The sequence below is a fragment of the Vanellus vanellus genome (assembly GCF_965231255.1).
Source record: "Vanellus vanellus genome assembly, chromosome: 11".
Lineage (NCBI taxonomy): Eukaryota > Metazoa > Chordata > Aves > Charadriiformes > Charadriidae > Vanellus > Vanellus vanellus.
The window spans coordinates 25,598,647-25,605,017 of record NC_138916.1 but is presented as its reverse complement, the minus strand read 5'-3'; the positions used below and the strand labels follow the sequence as shown (position 1 = coordinate 25,605,017).

At 55.8% G+C, this 6,371-nt stretch overlaps 2 long non-coding RNA genes across 2 annotated transcripts; both read right to left on the bottom strand.

Annotated features, from left to right (window-relative positions):
* Nucleotides 1-2,320: 2,320 nt before the first annotated feature.
* Nucleotides 2,321-5,688, bottom strand: LOC309676472. Its single transcript, XR_014269596.1, has 3 exons — nucleotides 5,656-5,688; nucleotides 2,771-2,850; nucleotides 2,321-2,603 (listed from the first exon to the last, which is right to left on the bottom strand). It is a non-coding gene; the product is annotated as an uncharacterized lncRNA (long non-coding RNA).
* Nucleotides 5,689-5,705: 17 nt separating this feature from the next.
* Nucleotides 5,706-6,371, bottom strand: LOC309676471. The gene is made up of 3 exons (XR_014269595.1): nucleotides 6,270-6,371; nucleotides 5,870-5,961; nucleotides 5,706-5,751 (listed from the first exon to the last, which is right to left on the bottom strand). It is a non-coding gene; the product is annotated as an uncharacterized lncRNA (long non-coding RNA).

The following is a 6,371-nucleotide window of genomic DNA, read 5'->3' as shown; positions in this document are numbered from 1 at the left end:
GCCCCACCTCGGCGAGGCAATTCGGCCAATCGGAGCGTGGCTCCCGCGCTGTGATTGGCCCGCACTCCCGCCCATCAGCCCGGGAGCGGTTGCCATGGTGACGCGGCGGCGGCGGCGGCGCGGGGCCGTTGCCGGGGCGACGGGCAGGTGCGGCCGCGCCTGCGCGGCGCGGAGTCGGGGGCGGATTTACCAAACCCGCGGCTTTTTCTTCTTCAAAACCGGATCGGTTTGTGTGCGACGGCACAAAATAAAACCGTCGCGCCTTCTTCCCCTCTTGCCTTCCGTCAGCTCTCGGGTAACGCCCGGGGGCTACCCGGAGCCGGCTCGGCTCCAGCGGAGCGGCAGCCTGCCGCAGGCGGCGGCTTGAAGCCCCCGCCCCGCCAGCGCCGGGCGGCCGGCGGGCGGGAGACACCCCCGCACGCGCCGAAGGAGCCCGCTCGTCTCCCCGGTGGTCCTGGCCCTCCCCCGCCGCCGGGGGCGGCGCCCGGCAACGGCCCGTGCGGGACCGGCGCTGCAGGGCGGGGCCGAGGCGGGCGGGGAAGAGGGGCCGAGACGGGGAGGCGGGGGGGAAGACGGCAGGCAGCCGGGGCCGAGGGCTAGTGGCGAGGCGGGGCCGGGACGAGCGGGGAGGCGGGGCCGAGGAGGGCGGAGGCAGGACCCACGAGAGCGCTGTACTGCGCGGGCGCGGCCGCCCGGCTGCAGTACCGATTTGCGGCCGCCAGGCGGCAGATGCGAGCGCAGACCATCGCGCCGTAGTGCGCATGCGCCGATCCCCGGCCGCAGTACCGGCGTTCGGTCGCACGGTGGCGGCAGCGAGCGCGCGGCAGTTCGCTGTCCTGCGCACGCGCGCCCCTCGCACCATCGCGCTGTACTGCGCATGAGCGGCTCCCCGGGTGCAGGACCGGCTTTTGGTCGCCTGGTGGCAGAAGCGAGCGCAGACGCGCGCCGTACTGCGCATGCGCGCATCCCCGCTGCAGGGGCGGGGGAGCCGGGGGCCGAGCAGGGCTGGGCGGGGCCGGCGAGGCGGGGCCGGGACGGGAGGCGGGGCTCCGGCAGAGGTCAGCCAAGCGTGGGAGGCGGGGCCCAGGGGACGGGAGGCGGGGCCGAGGAGGGGTGGCAGGTGGGGCAGCGCGGGGAGGCGGAGCCTATGGCAACCGGGGGCGGGGAGGGGGCGTGGCCGAGGAGGGCTACAACCCCCCCGCGCAGGGGGGGGGGGAACGGGGACGGACCGCCCCCAGGGGAACCGGCCGGGGGAACCCACAGCGGGGGACTCACGGGGGGCGCCCCACTCTCCGCAACTCGCCCACGCTGGAGCCACCAAACTGCCGCCGCTGCACCCACCTTTTCCTCACGTCGGGGTGGGCGTTTCTTCACTTTTCCACAATGCTCAGCTTTGGGGCTTTTTAACGCTTATCCACCACGCAACCATTGGTGATTTTTGCTTCTGAGCGTGGAAAAGGGGTTTTTTGCTTTCCAGCTGCGCCAAGCCAGGTGGATGGGGCTTGCCCGGCAGACCCAAGTTGGGAAAGTTTTTCTTCTTTTTTTTTTTTTTTTTTTCCCTCCCCCAAAACAGAAAATTGGGGTTCCCCCCCCCCCGCAGACCCAGAAGTAGGGCTTTGGGGTACTTTTGTGCTGTGGTGGCAACTCCCGCTTTGCGTGCACGGCCCAGCAGGGGAAAGCGGCCCCAAATTGGGATGGGAAAAGGGGGAGAAGGGGAAGGGGTAGTTTTTAAAAGCGCTTTTACATCTTTAAAAAAAAAAATAAAAACCATTTACACACAGACATAGATATATTTAGGGTCAATATAAGCCTGAGGAATACCGGAAAACCTCGAGGAGCTGAAGGGGAGAGACAGAGCAGGTAAAGAAAAGGGCGGGCAGCCCGGCAGACAGAGAACGACAGAGCCAAAAATGGGCTCTGGGACACACCTTTTTATAGTCTAAAATCCTTTACGTAACAGAGTAGATCTAGGGGTTTATTCCAAACTCCTCCTATGTAAAGCAATGAATATTCATTTATTAAGAGACTAAAATGTGAGATTTTTCTTTATTTCAATGCCTCACGCCCATATTTACAGGTTTTAAAGTTTGCTAATCCCCCCCCCCCCCCCCGAATTTTCAGACATTTGGGGGCTGTGATCTGCCTCTTTTCAGGCGACCCCCGTGTGACCCCCCCATCCCCCACTCACCTGCTCCTCTGCAGCATCACTGCCCACGCTCCCTCAGGGCCCCTGGGCTGCCCCAAATGACATCATCACCCACACACACCCACCCCCTTTTTATTCCCCCCCCAAAAAAAGGCACAAAGCCAGCGGACCCAGGGCTGGCCCCGTCCCCTCGGGCCCCTCAGCCACCGGCAGGCAAACCTGGTGTGGGATCATTACTGGAGGTGACTTAGAAATTAAGGTAATGCCCCGTTTTGAAGAAAAGTGCAGCGTGGAGGAAACTCTCCAGGGCAGAGTGCAGCTGGTGCGCAAAGGATGCGTTTCACAAAGGTCCCCGAGGCAACCTTAGATGTTGACGACATTGGGGGAGTCCGGTGCGCCAACTCTAAGGAAAAACAGCGCGGCGGATGGAGCGGAGTGGAGATGCCACGGCCAAACTCTGCGATCAAATGGGAACTTGAGAGTCAAATGGAACCCCTGAAGGCCTTATGGAACTGATAAGCTGCCCAATTGTTACCCTGAGCCAACCATCTGTCATTTTGGACAAAATGCTATCCTTTGGGTGAAATTTGCTCATTATAATGTCATTATAATACCAAAACACACCTCCATCCCAAAAGCTACCCGCCTCCGAGGTGCGACCGCTCCTCACGGAGTCCTCGCTCTGAATTTTTCGTAGTCTATACCTTTAAAAGCCAAGCGAGAGAATTTTACACCAATCGTAACACAAGTAGGTATGACTAGAGTCCATCAGGCTCCACCTGAAAGGTTAAAAAAAAAAAAAAAAAAAAAAAAAGAGAGGTATGAAAATAGCGTCAGAGAGGAGGGATGTCAGGGAAGATACCAACGCGGGCAGGGAAATGCCATGGCCGACCACCTGTGACTGCTGGCGTCCGTCCACGGGCTGAGCCTCTCCTCGCCCCCCACAAGGACGCTCGTGGGGAAGATTCGAACGCTCGGCTATGCCAAGTGCTTCCCCGGGAAACTTAGAAATCTCTATAGAGGTGTTTTAGAACTTAGCGCATTTGTAGCCAGGCTGTATCACTAACATCTTTAGTATTCGCACGGGCTTTGCAGACGGTCACTATCACCGGCACTCCAAAAGAACTTGTGCCTCTGTCGCTTCAATAAACGACACTTTTCACCAATCTAGCCGTGAGAGTTCCTAGTGAACGCCACCCAAATCCTTACGTGTGGCCGTGCTGGGTCACGGGACGCCGCTTGATCCGATTGCGTGTGGTGCTATTAGTGCCTCTGTAATCGTGATAGTTCAATAGTACATATTGAACGCCACCGGACTTTTAATGCCAAATCGGGCATCGCTCAGAACCTAAGCCTCGCCGCCCCCAGCCCCTCTGAGACAGCCTGGAACGCAAAGGGCTTTCTTGTCTGCCAAATTACTTTGCCCTTTAACACAACACCTGGGCCGGGGGAGGTCTACTGAGCGTCGCCAGACCCGTACGGCGAGACACCTGAAACACCAAAAGCCCCAATTATATTTCAGCAGATTAACAAAGAGCACAGAAGAAAGCAGAGGAATTCCCTCACACCGAGGCACGGGGCGGCAGCGCAGCGACAGGAGGACTCCTGTAGGGAAACAGCTCAGCGCCAAATACAGCGTGGCCTTTCAAAGCCAGAGCGACTGGAACTCTTCCGGTCAGTATTAAGACTAAGTGCCGCCTGCTGCCATTCTGAGCACGGCAGTAAACCCTCGGGCTGGCTCTGGGAAACCCCTCCTGCCTTCCTCACGGCGCTGCCGCGGGGACCTCCCCCTGCCAGGCTGCCGCACAGGGCTGGGCCGTGACCAGAATCGACGCGACGGACCCCCTCAAACAGCTACAGCCCTCATGCCACTGCTGCTGCTGCTGCTGCTGCTGCACACCTTGCTGGGTCAGTACAGCCGAAAGGGAAGGGTAAAACTCCAAAGAGTGCAATGAACAAGAACGAACAAAGCTCAGTCCTTCACTCTACGCTGAAGAGGTGCACGTATGCTTAGAGATCTCGCGCTCTCTCTCTCTCTGCAATAAGAATACTTATAGTATAACAGTATTTGACTTTCCTTTGGCACTAAATGAACTTGCCCAGCTGTCAATCCATACCATTAAACCATCCATCTCCAAAATACACAGCTATAATTTGACTCGGGGGAGGGGGGAGTTGGGTGCCGCACGATTAGCGGGGACGTCTGGCCGGCTGCCCTGCCCAGGAGAGATGCTGCTGAACCGCCGGGGAAACGCGCTGCTGACAGCCAGACAGAAACCAAGAACTCCAGAGCGCTCCCTCTGAAGATTGGCAATAAAAACCCGCTAACATTCAACTGTCCCTTTTGAAACGTATCCTTTGTTTAAACATTTGGTTTTAAACATTTCCTTTCTTAAACGTTTAAATGTAACTTTTTTAAAAAACGGCCCTGTTTTTAAAGCTTTAGAACAAATACCTCATTGCCAAAGTACACCGAATACATTGTATGCTACAGCCATTTGGCAGCTGCAGTTTAAACAACGCAAGGACGTTTGTAAATTCTACAATTTTAACCATTTTTAAAGTTTCATTTAGGATAGAAAAATCAGCAAGATGAAAAAGCCCCCATAGGCTTTTACCGGGGGGGGAGGGGGGGGGGGAGGGAGGGGAGGGGATCAAATCCCCGCTCCCGCAATCCATAAGGCCACCAAAAAGGACCGGCAGATGGACTGATGCTTTTGGCTGTGCTGAGTGCGCAGAGGAACGCGTGTTTATGATACCTCGCCTGGTACGACTGAGAACCCAACAAATTCAGAAGACGGGCTGTGGACTTTGGTTTTCTTAAAACAAACAAACAAACAAACAAACAAAAAACCAAAACCAACCCCAAACAAACGGGGGAAAAAAAAAAAAAAAAAAAGAGAAAGAGAAAGAGTGCAAAGTCTCGTTGCCAAATAAGGCCATTAGGGAAGCAGTAGCTCACCAAAAACACATCGGGACCCGCTGTCACCACTTACAAGGCTGCCAGTGCTTCCTGGCAAAGCCCGGAAAACACGCAGAAGCCACCCTGCTTTGTCCCACTTTGTCCCTGTCTCTTCTCTGACCTCGACTGCTTTGCGTACAGAGGCTAGTATCTCAGTAAGGTTATCCAGGACTACTGGAAGCTATTTTAAAAACCTGTGGACTGAAAAAGCATAAAGCTTTTACCACGAAAACAAAGTCTCTTTCTTCGGAACATCTGAACCCTTGCGAACCCTTTCTTGCCTCTTTTAGTGCAACATTATTCTCACAGTGCCAGTTAACGGTAAGCACACAGAAAGAGATGATGCTTTCGGGCGGAGAAAATAAGCGGAGCGAAGCAAGCTTTGCATGGGCGCGACGTGCTCCGGAACACACCTTATTTTTAGTATTCGCGTTCAAATATTTCATCGAAAAACTACGGGAGGAGAGTCAGCACATCCTTTGCTTTCACTTCAAAGCCCCCACGACAAGGACCTTAGGAAAAACGCAGACGCCCATGGGAGACGTACCTGGTCCTGGCAGAGCACTCTGGATCCTTTCCGTGTGTCCCGTACCGTCACGGCAGAAGAAAGGGTGACCGCGGAGAAAGGCTGGCCGTTGACAACCTGCCGAGAGAGGAAGAAAACCCGTGAACGCAAAGCCAGGTAGGAATCTCAAGCTGCCTTCTTCCCTGAAGGTTTGCCCAGACGACAGCTGAGCAGAGGAAAAAGTACTTGGCATCACCTTTGGGACGCTTCCTGCTGCTGTGGTTGTTCTGCCTTCAGAAATCCTACTCGGAGCCAAGTTTTTCACTACCGGTCCAAGCGCTTCCCTTCCTGGTATCACCAGCACATTTACACAGGCAAGTCACTTCATTGCTCTGCTCAAATCAGCCAAAGGAAAGTTACAGCCCTGAGAGTGGAGTGCAAAAGGAGAGGTCAGGCAGCAAAAGGGCTCTGCAGGCTGCCACCAGGCAACGCTGCGCTCTGCTTTGGAAACCACGCGCATGCCCCACACAAACCCCGCAAAAAAAAAAAAAAAAAAAAAAAACCAAAAAACCAAAAACTCCCAGCCCTGAGGGAGCTGGGGGGAAAGGAGTGAAAGGGAACCGCACGGTTAAGTGACATTTGGCCGTAACACTGACCGTGTACTTCAGCGGCTCTCCGAGCCTACCCCTCAATCTGCGCAACGACCAGTCCTTTTCTGGAAGGACAAGCTTCTCAGACTTAAAAACCCTAGATCGGAG